The sequence below is a fragment of the Bactrocera neohumeralis genome, chromosome 5, assembly GCF_024586455.1.
Source record: "Bactrocera neohumeralis isolate Rockhampton chromosome 5, APGP_CSIRO_Bneo_wtdbg2-racon-allhic-juicebox.fasta_v2, whole genome shotgun sequence".
Lineage (NCBI taxonomy): Eukaryota > Metazoa > Arthropoda > Insecta > Diptera > Tephritidae > Bactrocera > Bactrocera neohumeralis.
The window spans coordinates 64,332,393-64,351,130 of record NC_065922.1 but is presented as its reverse complement, the minus strand read 5'-3'; the positions used below and the strand labels follow the sequence as shown (position 1 = coordinate 64,351,130).

The following is an 18,738-nucleotide window of genomic DNA, read 5'->3' as shown; positions in this document are numbered from 1 at the left end:
AAATCTTTTCAGTACCTACAACTTTGCCATATAACTTTTTCTATACGACACATAGTTTTGTAGAAATCGAGATTAACGGTTTTAACCCTTACAAACCACCAACTACTGGTTCCATCTTCCACTTCCCAACCTCAAATCGTCTGTATATTATTTTTCCTTTCAGTTTTGTTATTCTGTCTTTCGTTGGAACTCCAATGGGTTTCCAACCTAATATGAATTATATTTTTTCACGTTTTGCCATTTTTAAAGGCTTCTGCACTGCTCTTGTCTCTTAAACGCAGTTTATACCCCAAAACATCTTCAAGTGTGTGCCTCACACTACTATTTTTTTGCGCACAACTGTGTAAAGGCAGCAAGTGCGCAAAGCGTCATGGCGGAAAAACAGTTTTAAGGCTCATTACGAAATAACCAAAGCAGTTAATTTGACATTATTTCGCAGAGAGATGCCACATCGCATTGTTTTTGCACACAAATATATAAATGTGGTTTGTTTATGTTGGGTCTCAGAGTTGCACGTTGCCATTTTTTTATTTTGTTTTATTTTATTTTTTGTGTTTTTCTCCCGCCTTTGGGTAATTTTACGTGCATTTGCCGCAACAAAACTCACTTCGTTCACTTACACATTCGCATCTATTCAGCTCTTTCGGCTAATTTAGCTTTTTTACGTACTTTTTGCGAATGCTTTGTGCACTTTTCGCTTTGTTTTTGTTTTTGTGGGTTAATTTTATTGTCTGTGACATTTTGCTTCCTCCATTTGACATGGCAAAAAAGTGACAACCGTGCGCAACAACAATAGCAATGCTTGCGATTCAACTGCAAAGGAGTAAAGTACTTCATTTCGAAAAACGGTGGCAGTAATTGTTGTTGTTTATAGTTTTTGTTGTTTTTGCATTATTTTTTTTCTAATTTTTTACCTTTACAAAGCAGCGTGGAAACAAAAAACTCCAGCTTAGCTTGAGAAATGTGCAAATTACGAACCGTGTGCTATTTTTCGAGGCAAAACTTACATACATACACCTCGCACATACATACATATGTATAGGTGTGTAAGTGCATCGATTTAGTAACAACAATGCAAACAGAGGCGTGCGCGCTGGTGGAGTAGCGCAACAGTTTAATTGACTTGTTGCTGGCTATTTGACTGCAATTGCAGTTGCATGTAAGTACATATGTATGAATATATATATAAACTTATGTATGAATGTACGTATGAATGCATATATGAACGTACGTCTGTATGTACATACTTGGCATGTACTTCATGAGTATTTGGGCTCCAACTGCGACTTTGTTAGACCAATTTTTACTAACGGAATTCGGTATTCTGCTGCACCGAAGCCATAACAACCAAAAAGGTATAAGAAGAGAATTATCTTGATTTTGATCAATAGTTTGTATGGCAGCTTTATGCTATATTGGTCCGATCTAAACATTTTATAAGCAGCTTGCATCGTTGCCTTAGACAATAATCCACATCCAATTTCGTGTCGATATCTCGTCAAATACAAAAGTTTTCCATACAAGGACTTGAGATAGATCAGTCAGCTACATGCTATAGTAGTCCGATCTAAAGAATGCCTTTGCTAATAATCTCTGCCAAATTTCGGAAAGATATCTTGACAAATTAAACCGTCTTCCATACTAGGCCTTGAGTTGGATCTATCAGTTTGCATTACGGCTATATGCTATAGTAATTCGACAACGGCGATTCTGTCGAATCAACAGCTTCTTAGGCAGAAAAAGACATTTGAAAAATTTCAAGTCGGTATTTCAAAAACTGAGACACAAATTAAGAAGAAGAAGAGACACCAGTTGGCGTATGTACAGATAGACGTCACGTTGCTTATTTACATATCTTCTTCTTTACTGTCGTAGACACCGCTTACGTGGTTATAGGCGAGTTAACAACAGCGCTTCAGTCGTTTCTTCTTTTTGCAATGTGGCGCCAATTGGAGATTCCCAGCGAAGCCAGGTTCTTCTCCACTTGGTCCTTCCAACGGAGTGGAGATTTTGCTCTTCCTCTGCTTCTCCCGTCGAATACTTGCAGAGCTGGAGTGTTTTCGTCCATTCGGACATTATTACATATGGTATGTACATATTATCTCATATATTTTATATATATAATATCTCCGACGTTTTCTTCATGGGTGTTGGACTTAATGGGTCAAAACATCCGGATACTAGAAATTGGTAAACTTAACAACGATGTCTAGGGACACTAATAACAACAAAATGTAGGCCAAAACCCGTTAAAAGTATAAAAATTACTTTTGTTTTATGTAAACACAAAACCTGTACGTAACTATAAATTATGCTCATTTTCCAGTTTTAAAAAAAAAAAAATATTTTGATATGTTCATCTAAATATACATATCATGAAATGGATAGAAAAAAACCACAAAATTTATCCATTTTGAAACAAATAAACGTGTCGAAATTTAATAGAACTAGGTGTATTTAAACTTTATTGGTCCACTGTATATTATAGTAATTCGACAACGGCGATTCCGACGAATCAACAGCTTGTTAGGCAGAAAAAGACATTTGAAAATTTTCAAGTCGATATTTCAAAAACTGAGACACAAATTAAGAAGAAGTCACGTTGCTTATTTACATATCTTCTTCTTTACTGGCGTAGACGCCGCTTACGTGGTTATAGCCGAGTTAACAACAGTAGGCTAGTCATTTCTTCTTTTTGCAATGTGGCGCCAATTGGAACTACAGAGAAATTTTCCTTTTTATGAAAAGCTGGAGTTTTGTTCTGAAAACCATAGATGATTTTATTTTGTTCAAAATAGTCTCCTTCTGCTTCAAACTATTATCTGTTGAACGGTTTCTATCGTCCGGTGCCAATGGAGGTTTTTGAATGTTTTGCAAACGCCGCTTGTGTTTTTCAAAAGGAAGAAGTTCCATATCTGGTGAATACGGAGAGTGGTTAATGGTTAAAATGTGGAGGTTATTCTGCCAATGGAGGTTTCCAAATGTTTTAAACCGCTTGTTTTCAAAAGATTCACTACTCTTGAAACCAAAAACAGATCATTTATGTCAGAAATATACCCTTAAGTTTGAAATTACCTGGATAAACAATAGATGACATTACAAGTTTCAGGTGTAGGTCACTTTTACTACTTCAACACACGCCAGTTGGTGTATCAAACACGCTCTCAACTCCTTATAGTACGAAACGCCTTTAACCGTTTTTGCAGAAATTTCGAAAGAAGCATTTTAAAAAGTTAACAATGACGTTTGTCTAAAAGCGCAGTTAATGTTTTCAAGTCAGGCAGGCCTTCTGAAATCCAATAATTTATAATTAGGCTAAGCCGCACATGGAGTTAGTTTTTGGAATTCAGGTGAGATTTGGCAAATTGTGTAATAGGTATGCATTTTATATTGGTGAAAATATTTTGGTGTTTAAAAAATTAGCTGAAAAGTCAAGCATATAATTTCCTAAACTTCGACTTTCGTTGTCGAACCTTTCGTTGAGAATTATTTATATCGGGAAAAGTTGATGCTGCTCGAATAGACACACTTTAGTAAAAACTAGAAGTCAATATTTACATTTATCAAACTATATACAAACAAGAAAAACTTAAAAAAAAAGTTTTTGAATTCAGAGACTTAGAAATGTGGCGTAGATTTACTTAAAGACTACCACAAATTGTAAGAATTAACAAGAAAGGTATGTAGGTGTTACAATAAGATGAGTTATGGGAGGCTTAGATTCCAGATTTATAATCCATATTAGTGTGACACACTCTTCTGGATCAGTTCCAAGAAGAGTGTGTGTGTTTTTGTAGAACGAAGTGGAGTTAATATTATACTTAGTTAAGAAAATATGGCGGTCAATTTGGGATCACTGCTCATACTACTCACTGTAAGAATCGTTGTTGCCTGTCTTTTATCCAAATTATGTAATATTTTTTGGCGGACTCACCTGCAAAGATAAAAAAGAAATAACAGATCAGAAACCAAGATTTACCGTGTACGTTTAAATAAATGAAGCTTGTTAAAAATATTTTAAAAATACCGTAAGGAATGCCTAGTAAAACCAATAAATACTACGAAATTACTGAGAAAACAAACAACGAAAGCGCGCAAATTTCGCAGTATAAATAAATTGATAAGGAAACTCGATCAACATAAAGCAAATTTTTGTAAAAAAAAAAACAAAAACGAAAGAGCCAAAAACTCAAATTCGCAAATGCGAAAAATAAACACAAAGCAAATGTACACATGCTTGGCTAAAGAAAACACACAATAATATGCGGTAAACCGAAAAGAGAGTTTGCAAAAACAAAAATAGTAATAAATAAGTGATAAAGAAATAAACAAAAAAAAAATATGAAAAAATAAAGCATTAAAAAATCACAAAAACAAATAAACATTAAACCGCGTCATCGATGATTTCCTATTTAAATGCTTTCCAAGGTGAGCCAAAACGTTTAACGGTTAGCGGATGAGCAGCGCTCACTGGAAGCTAGCTGTTGAACAATGCTGGCATTTACATATAAATATATATTCAAACATATACACATAATATATATGCATATAAATTTTTGATGCGTCAGCGTTTAATTTCAAAGTCAGAGGTCAACGTGGGACGTAAAATTTTATTATCGACTGTACTAATTGAAAATTACAAGCAAAACCAAAATAAAACCAAAAATAAAACAAGAAACGCAAAGTAAAATGAAAAACAAGAAAAAACGTTAGTTTCGGTTGCAACGAAGCTTGAATACCCTATAAAAATAAGGAAGTTATCTCAAAAGAACTTAATTTTGATGAGACAGCTACGCTATAATGGTTCGATCTGAAAAAAAAACAGATTGCAGAGATTGCAGGATTGCCTTGAATAATATAGATAATAAAGTTTTCCATACAAAAACTTGATTTTGTTCCAACAATTTGTATGTCAGTTACGGACTATAGCAGTTTAAACCGGAAAAAGTTTTCAGTTACTGTAGCGTTGTTCTGATACATAATCCATGCCAAATTTCGTAAAGATCTCATCAAATAAAAAAAAAAATATTGATATTTTTCAAAAAAAAAGTTATATTTATTTCAGATATTCAAAGCATTTGAAATGATGTTTTTCAAAAGTTATATTTTTTTATTCAAAGCATTTGAAATGAGTGTTTAAGGTAATTTTTTGGAATGCTCTTGAGAATATCGGTCGTCGCCTTTTGGATAGCTGAAATGTCCTGAAACCATTGTCCTTTCATGGGCAAATGAAGTTTTCCAAATAGGTAAAAATCACAGGGTGCCAGATCAGGTGAGTAGGGTGAGTGATTAATGGTTAATATGGAGTTTTTTGTCAAAAAATCAGTGACAAGCGTCGACCGATGACACGGCGCATTATCGTGCAACAGGCGCCAGGACCCTGCCTCACGGTATTGTGGTCGAGCACGACGAATGCGTGACAAAAGACGCTTCATAACACCAAGGTAAAACACAGCATTAATCGTTTGGCCAGGTGGGACGAACTCTCGGTGTACAATACTCTCGGAATCGTAAAAACAAATCAACATTGCCTTTATTTTTGACCTCTGAAGACGACCGAATTCTGATCGTCACAGAGGTCCTCACGACCTTCTTGGAATCGCTTAAACCACTCATGCACATTACTACGAGATAGTCACTGATCACCATAGACTTTTTTCATCATTTGAAATGTTTCAGTAAACGCTTTCCCAGGTTTAAAACAAAATTTAATATTTGCTCTTTGCATTTTACGACCTTTTTGATCGATAACATCGATTGTAGTTATCCAAATGTCTTAACATTTTTACGAAATGTCAACAAGAGATCAAACTTTTTATTTCATATACCCACCAATAGGTGGCGCCATCAGAAACAGTTATATTTAAAAAGTTCTGTTTCTTTTGCGACAGACCTTGTATATTACGAAAATTGGAAATGGTTAAATTGGCTCAGTTCATCATGCTAATCAGTTTATATTTTATATGCTCTCCGACTTTTACTTCTGAGTACCTATTATGAACTTCGTGGCACACTTAATATTCCCTGTTGAGGGTATAATGAAAACCGCCTAATATATGTACATATATATAAAAGTTTATGCACTGCAAAGCCAGGTATGGCAAAAATTAAATTTTTCCCAGTACACCTATAAGTGTGTGTCAGTAGGTGGGCGTCAACGCTTTTGTTTTGGTTTTGGCGGTTGCACCCCAACGCGTGATAAGCTGCTGAAGTGAAATACACAATTTTTTTAGCTTTCACGAATGTTTTTCAAACTGAAAGTCAATTTGGAGCTTACTTTATTCAAATAAAGCTAAAAATCTGACTACAGACAGTTAAGGCACTGATTCCTTCCTTCCTTCTTTTCGCTATTGGCGTCGCTTCTCGGCTCATGGTTAAATTCAAAGTGTACTAGTTGTTTTTATCAGCTTAACATCTGATAGATCCTACATCGGAGGATAAAAAATTTTAAATTGATTTTTGGAAATGGACGAAATGTTTTAGGGTCTTGCTCTACCTTTTTCACCACCTTTGTTCTTTTTTTGTCCCGATAAGCAGTACCACTGGGAATTCGACTCAAATTATTGAATACATATGGGGTATTCCATACCAAATCGACCACTTTTGAACCCGACCCTTTAGATTTTGCTGAAACTTAGCCATCCTTTTCTACCCTTTGAAAAACATTTTTGAGAATTTTGTCAAAATTTTTTGTCCAACTTCAAAAAATGTTATGAATTTTTCAAAAAAATGGCTTTTTTATTTTCAAATAGCTATAACTTTTGTAAAAATTGACTTTTGGGGACCTTTTTTTTAAATTTTTGTTTTTGAATGAACTTTTCGAAAAAATACACGAAAAAAATTTAACACGATCAATTATATAAAATAATCGGTTTTTTTTTAGTAAAATCGCCATTTTTCGGAAGTTTGCCATTTTTTGAAAGTTCGCCATTTTTTTTTCCAAAAAAAAAAACCTCAATTAATTTGACAACTATCCCTGCTAATCCCGGATTTGGCCGATTTGTTTTTATATTTTTTTTATTTATTAAAAAAAAATTGTCAAATTTTCAAAAATTTGAGTTTTTATTTTTTATATTTTAATGTCGTAATGACGTTGAAGACAGTTTTCGCACCCAAATCTGGTTATAACTGATTATAAGAGAACTCTAATATTTCAGCAAAAATTTAAATTATTTATAGGTCTTAATAATTATAACAACTGTAAGCACTTTAAATTGGATTTGTATCGTCTTCGTGACTAAACTAGTTAGGAATCAATTTGTTTTATATCAGATACAAACCTTTTGAATATTGAGACCTTAAAGATTATCATAAAAATTGGGAGAAGATGCATATAAAGTCTCGGAGTTGAATGCGAGCGAAGCCCAGACATGTTTGGGGTGTATGCAGGAAACCAGGAACCAGTCCAGGGTCTTACAACTTCAGCCAACTAAGTGCATTTTTCAAAAAAAAAATTGTGGAAAATTTGTATTAAAAATATCTGAGTTGAATACGAGCGAAGTTCAGACAGGTTTGGGGTCGCTAAATGTAGCTGTTCTACTTGGGGAAATCTGGGATCAGTTCAGAGTCTTACATCTTCAGCCTACTTACTACATTAGCACGGTAAATTTCTGACTTCTTACTTGTCTTAAGCTATACTCATCTCAGGATCGGGGTAGAATGAAATCTAACTTAACCTAACTTCAAACAGGAGGAGGGTAGAATGAAATCTAACTCAACCTAACTTCAAACATAAAATTGTCAATAAGATCTGCACTTTTCAAATCAATGAGAACTCTTGGTGCATGAACTTTTCTACCATAGTAAGTTAATACTTTTATACAACTCTAATTGAATAACTTTCATTTGCACTAAGGTTGCCAATATGTCAATACACATATACATACGTACATATAGCACACACTTCTCTATGCAGACAACTGTGACATTTGTTTATCTTGTCACAGTTCAGTGACGCTGCCAGCGCATTATGTCAACCAGCATAATTTCAAAACTCACCGCAGTTAAAGAGAAAGTATAAAAACAGTACAAAAACAACTTAAGCATAAACGAAAAATTTAATATTAAAAACCAAACAACAACAATGAGAGACCTTAAAGGCTTTATTTGACACTTGCTGACATTTAGGTACAAACCTTCAAACATAAACAAAAAAAAATGTCAGACAATACTCATATGAACCACGGTAATTCACGCCCCAAAGAAAGCAGTAAGGTGAAAATTGTCAACCATAAAATTATATGTACGTCAAATGAGAAAATTATGAAAAAAGAATACTTAAAAGTAAAAGTGTCATGGCTTGGTTGTGTAGAAGAAAAAAGTAGAAAATAAAATTAAAAACGCTTTCGTTGTATAATGAAATCAAGAGTGTGAAAAGAAAAGCGGAAAATTTGTCTATTAAAAACAAAATGAAGTCAATTAAGTGACAAAATGTTTTGAACTCAATGTCAGTTGGAGCGAGCAAACGTCAAAAGGGTTGCCAGACGCAATAATTTCGTTGAAAGAGTTAATTTTTGTGTTGCTGTTGAACGCTTGAGGTTATGTGTAATAAAAAGAGCTGGAACCTCAGCTAAATGGACATTTCATACTTGAAACGCAATTTCATACAACTTTTAGATGCTGTAGACACTTTTAGAAAATTGAAAAAATCATATTTAGAGTTAAAGTTGAGACCACATTGGGTGTAACATTAGCAGAAAGATTATATACTATTATACTATCATTAATCTCCACCTTGACAAAATTAAGCCAAATATATGTATAACGGATGATAGAGGCACTTTTTTTAGTTTTTTGTGACAGATCACGCGTAAGTCGTGACAAGCTGTCGTGTAATTTTTGTTCAGTATTGTTTGACAATTGACCATGGAAAGACTTACGTCCGAACAATCTGATTACAAATCGTTCAACTTAATTACGATAAAGCACGTTCTGTAAAGAATGTGTTTCGCGCGCTTCGCTCAACTTATGGTCAACATAATCAGCCTAATGAGCGTACTATCTGCAACACCATCACCGATCTTGAGACCCAGCATTCATTATAGGATAATATTCGACCAAATAGACCACATCCAGCACGCAGTGAAGAAAACAAAGCAGCCGCAGCTAAGAGTGTACACAAAGACCATGGAGAGTCAATTCATTGCCGTCCAACGGACCGACGTATGGAACCAGATCTTTAATTAAAAGCGAAAAAATACAGCTTGTGTAAAAACTGAAACCGCTCGACATCTCAAAGCGACATTGTTTCGCTCTATGGGCTCCCGAAAAGTTCCATGAAGATCCGACATTTTCCAGCCAAATTTTGTTCACCGATGAAGCCCATTTCTGGCTCAATGGGTGTGTAAAAAATAAAATTGCCACATTTGGGATGAAGAGCAACCTTAAGAGATTCAAGAGCTGTCATTGCATTCAGAAAAAACAACAGTTTGGTGTGGTCTTTGAGCTGGTGAAGTCATCGGTCCATTTTTCTTCAAAAATGATGCTGGTAAAAGCGTCATCGTTACCGTATCGCGCCATGATAACCGAATATTTGGTGCCTGAAATTGAAGCTCGTGATCTCGGCGACATTTGGTTTCAACAAGACGGCGCCACTTCCCACATATCGCATCAATCTATGAATTTATTGAGAGAACACTAGGGTGAGCAGATAATTTCACGTTTTGGGCCAAGATTCGACAGTTACCAGTCGAAGTGCTCGAACGAGTCATCGAAAATTAGACTCAACGGATGACAGATCATCTGAGACGTAGCCGCGACCAACATTTGAAAGAGACAATCCTTAAACAATAAATGCCAAAGAAAATTCTTTCGAATGATAATAAACATTCCTGTGGGGATATGTAAAGTCTAAAGTCTATGTGGACAATCCCGCTTCGATTCAGGCTTAGGAGCAAAACATCACGCGTGTCATTCGCCAGTTACCAGTCGAAATGCTCGAACGAGTCTTCGAAACTTGGACTTAAGGGATGAACCTCGAAACGGATCAACTTTTTATCATACATTATTTTCTCTTTCTACCTTTGGGAGTAATTGAGACTAAATCAATCACGAAACCCACTTAAGCAATAAAGGTACAAGACTCCTATAATTTAATTTTTAAAATAAATATCAGACAAGACATTATTTTCCATTATATTATTATATTGATTGTGATGCTTCCGAAGCCTATTTCTTCGCCGAGAATATAATGATATACATATATAACGATAAAGTCGAAAGATTTATTTAATTCAAAGTAAGCTGATAAAAAGCAACTCTGGAGCGTAGCCTTTTTAAAAACAGCAAAGCTTGAGAATCTGAAAACAAAAAAAAGCAAACAATTTTCACTGATAATATAAGGTACAAGCGCGAAAATCACACCATTATTATTTACGAAAAATTCCTTAAAATACTTTTAAAAGTATTTTTTCCTATACTAAACGGCATTACTGTTCCGAAATCGCTGAAAGTGGTTCTCGAAAGATAAAACCAAGGAACCTGTTGCATCAGCAGAATACTCCGAAAACCGTAAAGATACCAGCTCTGTCACTACCTCTAAATTTTAATAGAAATACGAAAGAGTGATTAAGATCAAGCTCCCACACTTTAGTTTAAGTTGGGTATAACGGCACCAGATACGGATAGGTAAGAGTTCACCACAGAAATATAAAATGGTTGTACATACTATATGAATGGTATTTCCAGGCGCTACTTGAAAATTCAGCTTCACTTTTTATATTATATTTCTGCAGTTGAGATGCTCTTTGGGGGGTTGGATTGTGTTGGTTCGCCCTTGAGTTCTTAAGTTTGTTCCAAGCCTTAGTGTTTGTTGGATTTAGCGGAAATTAAATGAACGTCTCACTCAAAATCGCACAGCCAATCATATTTTAAGAACAGGCTAGGCAAAATTAGGTCTTTGTGCTGATTCTAAACGATGGATCTCGCTTGAACAGCTGTTGGTGCTTTGAGCTAGCCATAAATTCCCAAAAAATGGATAACCAGATAATTTGAGACCAAGATATCCTCATTTAATACGAAGGCTGCTATATATATTCTGGCCTAGGGCAACACTAAGTGTTGCCAGGTGCAATCTGACATTTCCATTGGAAAGTTTGACATTTTTTAGCATAACATCACTCAGAACGTTTTGTCATTTAATCGTGAATAGTTTTATTTACAGGGAATTACAAAATTTATCTCGGCCAAAAAATGGAATTAACTCGTGAACATTTTCGTGCGATCATTTTTCACAACTTTCGACGTGGATTATCACGACAAGAGTGCATCGATGAACTAAAATCTTTGTACGGGTACGAAGCACCATCCTATAGCACTGTGAAAAACTGGTACAACGAATTCAATCGTGGCCGACGCTCGCTCAAAGACCAATTCCGTGAAGGTCGTCCAAAAACAGCCGTTGTACCAGAAAACATCGATGCCGTACGTGAACTGATAATGCAAGACCGTCATGTAACATACCTTCAGATAGAAGCATGCCTATGCATTTCTCAACCAGCATACATTCGATATTTCATGAACACCTGGCCGTAAAAAAGGTTTGTTCTCGTTGGATCCCGCACAGTTTGACAATCGCTCAAAAAAAGACTCGTGTGGATTGGTGTAAAGAAATGCTGAAAAAACACGATCGCGGTGCTTCAAAAGACGTTTATAAGATCGTCACAGGTGGCGAATCATGGATATATGCGTATGAGCCCGAAAAAAAAGAGCAATCGACAAAAAAAAAAAAAAAAAAAAAATAAAAAAAAATAAAAAAAATAAAAAAAATAAAAAAAAAAAAAAAAAAAATAGAAAAGTGTAATTTTAGTAGCAATCTAAAGCGGCCAAGGCGTTTAGCTGCGGAAATGTTAAGCTTTTTCACAAGTGCCAACTATTAGCACCTAATTTAGTAAATGGTGAACACCGGTAGCCGCTAAAACGAAAAACACAAAAAAAAGGAAAACAAAAATATCAAAAGTGGAAAGCAAAAAACAAGTAGTGATTTTTTTAAATTAATGTTTACATTTTACGCTGAATTTGATAATGGACCATACTTTTGTGGTGCTCATTTGGCCGCTGATAGTTTCCTCCAATGCTTTATTTTAGAAAATATTAAACAAATCAACAACGCACCGCTTCGGCCGAACTAAAAGTTCACCTTTCAACACACACGAGAAACAAGACAGCTAGCACTGCAGTGTGAGATCAGCGGATATTCAGATACAGTGGGTTGCTAAAGCAGTGGGACTCGGGTGAGGTGTATTCCTTTAACTTATAAAAATGCTTTAAAATTTTGGAAAACTAAATTTGATTTTTATAGAAAGTTAAAATTAAGAAATGCAATCTCGAGAGCTTAGATTTGATTCTCTAAAATTTTTACGCGAAAGGCTTTGGATAAAATAGTAAAAATGTTGATTTGAATAACTAAAAAAAATTAAACTTTTTATATTAATCTAACCTGACTTTAAGTTACTAGCCAAAAATAATAATAATATGTAAGTAAAACCCAAATATGCCTTTTAAGATTATGGATAAATTTAAAATAAGTTTTTTTAAAAGCAACGTTGCTTCTTTACTGTCCCACAAGCTTCTCTTTTTTTATAAATTCAGCAGGCCTTTCAGCATCAAGAACTACATTACATTCGAGCCGAAAGTCCGACAAACTGGGAAAAGAACCGGAAGATTCTCGATGTTAATCTCCGCTTCCACAAATAAGACAGCATTACGTTTTTGACGAACCCAGCGTTGTGGTAGACTCGCTATGACACAACTAAGCTTTTCACCAAACTTTTGACTACGATGGTATATGAGGTTGTGAAATCTCTGCTGTCATCAAACAAACAGTAATCACATTCGCCCCTTGGCTCGCACGTCACTGTTGACAGTTATAACTTTGAAGTCGAGATAATTTCGTCCGTCTTAAAAACGAGAATAACTCGCCAACAGGTGTCTTCTTCGCTGATTAAATTGAAAAGGCGAACAAAGACCAAATTCCACAAGTGACTCATTATCCCCGTCCTTCTATATGTTGCAGAGGCATGGACGATGACAACAACTGATGAGTCGACGGGTCGAGTTTTCGAGAGAAAAGTTCTGCGAAAGATTTATGGTTCTCTGCGCATTGGCAACGGCAAGTACTGCAGTCGAAGAAACGTTGAGCTGTATGAGATAAACGGCGACATTGACATAGTTCAGCGAATCAAGAGACAGCAGCTGCGCTGACTAGGTCATGTTGTCCGGATGGCAGAAAACACTCCAGCTTTGAAGGTTTTCGATTCAGTACCCGCTGGTGCAAGCAGAGGTAGAGGAAGATCTCCACTCCGATGGGGAAGCAGCTGGCTACACTTTCCAACTCGAATTGGCCGTCATAGTGAAATAACGAAAAGAAACCGAAATTAGCGGTTTTATTTCAGTTTCTTCAAAGAAAAGGCGAAGATCTGAACATAAATGGTTTTTATAAAATCTCTAAAAAAAAAAAAACAATAGACGGAAACAAAAACCGGACATTTTATCCGGATGGTTCTCTGTCGGCTGATTTCGAACATAGCACTTTTATTTTGTTTGTTTATTATTTTTCTTCGAAATCTTCACGAAAATTGTCTAAAAAGAGAGCTTGAGTTCGCGCTAGACGCAGCTTTAATCCATTTTTCTCATAAAGTTGCTTTGTGGCATGTTCGATATCACTTGAGAGCTACTGTAAAATGGCTAAAAATTAGTATGCTTGCACACACACACACATTCGACAACTTTGAGGCGCGTCTGCCTGTTCACTGCTCACCTAACCCATACGAGATCGTTGTACTCGCACTCTACAAACAGATTTCCAATGTTTACTTAGGCAGCTAACTAAGAAAAACAACTAAAACAACACATTTGGTTGTAGAGAAAATAAATAAAAGACGCCAAACATACACAGAAGACACAAAGAATCTTGTACATATTAACTGTCATAACAGCAACAACAGCAAAAAGGCGTTATTAAGTCACAGAAAAAAGCGTCAACCAAAAGTTTGAAAACAGTCTTCTTCATCGGTTACTTCGCCGAAAACTGTTTTCGCAGCGAAAAAAAAGGCAGAAACAAAGTAAGACATGTTACCGTTTTCTCTGCGCTGCCTTCCTTGCTTTTGGGTCTGTGGGCGCAAAACAAGTAATTATTTGGCGCTTGACGGTTGACGTCTCCATCTCAAATTCAAATAATGATGTCACAACGCTGCTATTGTGGGCCTTAGTTAAACGTAACGGTGAGCAAATAAAAATATGTGTGTACGAAAGTGTCGACAAGATTCTTCCAAAATGGGAAAAGATCAGAAGTTAACTAAGGTTTACAATAAAGGCACGACATGCGAAAGCGAAAACGTTGAAATTTGTGTGGCTTTGTAATGGCAAGCCTTTTTTGGCGGTTGGGAGACCGAAATTGGCGCGATTATGGCGTCATTAAACAAAACAGTATATTTCGGAGAGTTTGTAGCGAACAATCTGTGTAAAAAATAATGAACAGAGTAGAGATTTGAGTATGTGAAGCGCCCACATAAACTACCTTAATTAGCAAAACAGAGAGCGTACCGTTTGACAAGCTAAACGCAAATTTTACTCTTTTCATTCCAGCGACTACTTCGTGAGTGAGAAGTAGAACCTGCTTAGCGCGCTTGGAACAAATATCTAATGGATCTAAGGCAAGGACGAAAAGTCCGAGACGATTCACGCCTGGGAAAAGAATATTCGGCGCGTTATTGCTGGCATACGGCGCCAATTGCTGCAAAAAGTGGTCCTCTGGGTTAGAATTTATACAAGCCAGCCGGAACAGTAAATCGCCCAAGATAATTTTGAAAGCAAACTCTTGTCGTTCTTATCGTTTGAATTTATTTCTTCTTTAAACTCACATATCTAAAAAAAAAACACCCTTTATATGTTAGGTGAGGTTAGGATGGCATCCAGAGAAATTGCACTTGAACTGCTATATCCAAGTATATTCCTTTGCGAAGTCAAAGAAAAGTAGAACTCCAGTGTTCGATCTTATAAGTTAACAAAACGCTTAGTGGCCAATACACCTTTATATAAAATATAACGGGTGATCCAAGTAAAGATATTTTTTTCAATAGTCTTTTTTGACAAATCACGCGTGAATCACATTTTACGTCGCGATCTTGAAAATACAGCTTGTGCAAGAACTGAAGTCGCTCGACATTCCCAAGCGACAACGCTTCGCTCTATGGGCTCTTGCAAGGTTCCAAGAAGATCCGACGTTTTCGAGCCAAATTTTGTTCAACGATTAGGCTAATTTCTGGCTCAATAGTTATGTAAACAAAAAATTGTCGCATTTGCGACGAAGAGCAACCTAAAGAGATTCAAGAGCTGCCCTTTTATACAGAAAAAACAACGGTTTAGTGTGCTTTGTGCGCCGGTGGATTCAATGTCGCCATGATAACCGTCTGAATCTAATACTGAAATTGAAGCTCGTGATCTCGACAATATTTGATTTCAACAAGACGGCACCACTTCCCACACATCGCAACAATCAATGGATTTATTGAGAGGACACTTCGGTGCGCAGATAATTTGACGTTTTGGGCCGGTCGATTGGCCACCAAGATCGTGTGATATCACACCGTTAAACTTTTTCCTGTGCGTATATGTATATTCTAAAATCTTCGCCGCTTCGATACAGGCTGGGATCGAAGCATCACTCGTGTCATTCGCCAGTTACCAGTCAAAATGCTCGAAGTCATCGAAAATTGAACTCAGTGGATGGACCAATTAGAGACTTCGTAAAAAAATAGATGCTGACCTGGCCAAACATTAGAAAGAGAACAATCTTCGAAAAATTATTTTTAACAGCTTTTCCCAATAAGTGCAGGTCACATATGAAAGAATGTTATTTCGAGAATAATAATAAACAAGTTCCGATGTAAACGAAGTCGGTGTGCCGTTAAAATTTTGTTGGTAGAAGATTAAACTTTAAAGTTTTTAGAAGAAAGAGAAATCTACAACTCGCGACTGCTAGAAACTTAACATAAGTCAAACACAGGTTAAGTCAAATGAGGTTTAGCAAAGGGCAAAAATGTCTAAAAATTATGTTGGAAAAAGAATTCTAACAGGAATATTATACAATTAGATTTGAAGGGTTAGAAAATTATAAATAATCTTGATTGTTGGTTGAAACCTGATTTTTTCCACACCAGCTTGACAATCTCTCCACTTGGAACATTCGGCGCCGTAGAAACCATAGGGGCTCTAATATGACCCTTAAAATAATTAAGTTCTATAAAAACTTTCTATTGCCAAAACTTGTAGTAAAAATTTTAATATTCGCTCCTTCTAACTTTAAAAATGCTTTCGCAGCCAATTGACTGTGAAAATAATTCCCACAGTTATAGAAAATTTTCAATTTTACTCCAACAGGATGTCTATTGTGCCGCAGCCAGCTAATTTACAAACAAACAACATTTTGGTGAGGTGTAAAAGTACTAAATAAACAATAACAATAACAATGATCATAAATTTGAAATGTTACAAAAAAGGTGAAACATAAGTTCGTGTGCACCAAAAGCACAACTAAAAACGATTCATGCGAATAATCAGCAAATTGCATGCAACACCAGACTCTGGGCGACACAATGAGCGGCGGCAGTGCTGATGATGAGGAAGCGCAGCAACCACAGCTGTGATTAATGTGCAGCAGCACGCTCCAGACGACAACGGTATATTACAACAAACAGTCGCAGTCAGCAAAAATGCCGTAAAACAATTTTTAAATGTTGGCAGACGGCAGAAGTGGCAAATGCAACGAAAAAAGTGGCCACAAATGGCATGGCGACCTTTTTGTGCCACCGGCACCGCCACCGCGTCTCGAGCGTACGCCGCAGAAGTATGGAACGACGTTGGTGGCGCGCTTAAGTCCACAGCGTGGCAAGATGACACGCAGCCCGAGTGTTTGCGAGTAGAAGCGTTAAGGCGTTCATAAAGCGATTACTGTCGACCGGCAGGGTTGTTGCCTCGCTTTTTGACTATATAACAGTTATACAATATTAGTGTGGCATATTTATGTTACTCAACTGGAAGACTACTTGAAAAGGTGTGTGTATAAATATTTAGACACGCTGTTGCGCGGGGGTGGCGCACAGAGAGAGATAACTGTGTGATTGCCACAGCCGCTGCAACATTAATCTCGCATATGGGCACCCACGTATGACCTTCTTGGGCGCACGGCAGTTATTTGATTGTTTTTTCTTTAATTTAGCAAACAAAACAGTAGTTTTCGGCAAAAAAAAACGAAAAACAAACTTCAAGGGGGGTAACTGTTGTCTGCGGCCAAACTTTTAACCACCTTACGTTGTATAACGGTACTCCGTTCAAAAAATAAAGATGAAAGAGCAGCAGTGACATACAATTTTCCTCTGATGTTTCACTAAATTTCTCTCAAGAGAACGGTTTGGCATACTGGTGCCAGCATCAAGCAAGTTTTTCTGGAAAGAGTCTCAAAATTTGTTATTATCCAAAAAGAAAACTCTAGAACTGATACTTGCTCCAGAGACGTTTCCTTTATCGGATTATGCTCTTATAACCAGCCACAACACCAGTTTCGTTACAGAAAACAGACACAATTGATATAAATTCATAGTCAAAAAGTACGAAAATTATTTGGATTTCAACGAGATCTTATCGTGATTATAAAATGCCAACTACGAGAACATGTTGTTTGAAGCGCTCAGGTTAGGTTAAGGATCGTTGTTGACAGAGATCTCACTTGGACGGCTTGGAACACCGGTCCGTTGTGGTACCTTAAACTCCTAAATAGTTAATCACAAGACCCTCACAAATCGACAAAGTGCATACATTTCTTGAGAGTCAATATCAGTTTTGGCTATGTCTTCTGGTTTGCCGAAGGTAGGACTGCTGAGATGTTTCAACCTCAGTCTTGGAAAGGCTGGCCAATGAAGCAAAAAGTGCCTGGCTGTTTCCATCTCACTCCCCTCTATACAATTTTGACAACTTGCGTCCGATTCAAGAACGTTAGAACGCAAGATGACAATGGAGATCCAACGGATAAGAGCGGGGTAAGGAATCTGCTACTTGCTAGCTCATCGGCTTTGCAGTTGCCAGCGATTCTGCTATGGCCGGACACCCAAACGAGTCTGCTGATGAAGGAGATTAATAGCAACCGCTTCTGCCTGAAAAACACTACAGTGGCCCGGTAGCTTAAAGCTAAGGCTGATGGCAATGTCAGTACTGAAAACACCCACTCCAGCCTTCCCCTCTAGTTTTGACCCAACCATGAAAACCCAACCAGCTCAATGGGCCTCTTCCCCAGGGACTGCTTCCCATGCACATATCCTTCGTGGGTATATGTTCTTTATTGGAAATCCTTCATATACATAGCTTCACTGAGCCTTAGAGCGCCTTGCAATTGCGGGCAGTGTCCACGTGTGAATTGTGTATCGGTAAATGCGTTGAAGTTTTTGAGCGCCCTCCACCATAGAACTATTGCCTTGACTACTAGGTTGAAGTGGTATTTCGTCAACATTTTTAAAATGGTGCAAGCTTTAACTAGTTTTTAAAGGCTTTGCGATAGTCAGGTTGGTATTCAAATACAAAATTACTCTCTGCACTACCCACGCACCAGTTTTGCCATAATTTAAACAAAGCTTAGCTAGAAAAACCTGCTAGTTAGACTCGTACTCAGTTTATCTCGTTGAAGTGTTCACAAAGTATTTTGTAACATTTATTTATCCTTTCATCGTCATCCGTTTAAACTGCCTGCAA

At 36.7% G+C, this 18,738-nt stretch overlaps 1 protein-coding gene and 1 non-coding gene across 4 annotated transcripts in view; one reads left to right on the top strand and one right to left on the bottom strand.

The window, feature by feature from the left end:
* Nucleotides 1-18,738, bottom strand: part of LOC126759151 (rho GTPase-activating protein Graf) — a 204,224-nt gene that overhangs the window by 123,018 nt on the left and 62,468 nt on the right. The window lies entirely within an intron of this gene.
* On the top strand, nucleotides 6,356-6,554 carry LOC126760858 (U2 spliceosomal RNA). The gene has a single exon (XR_007667277.1). It is a non-coding gene; the product is annotated as a U2 spliceosomal RNA (small nuclear RNA).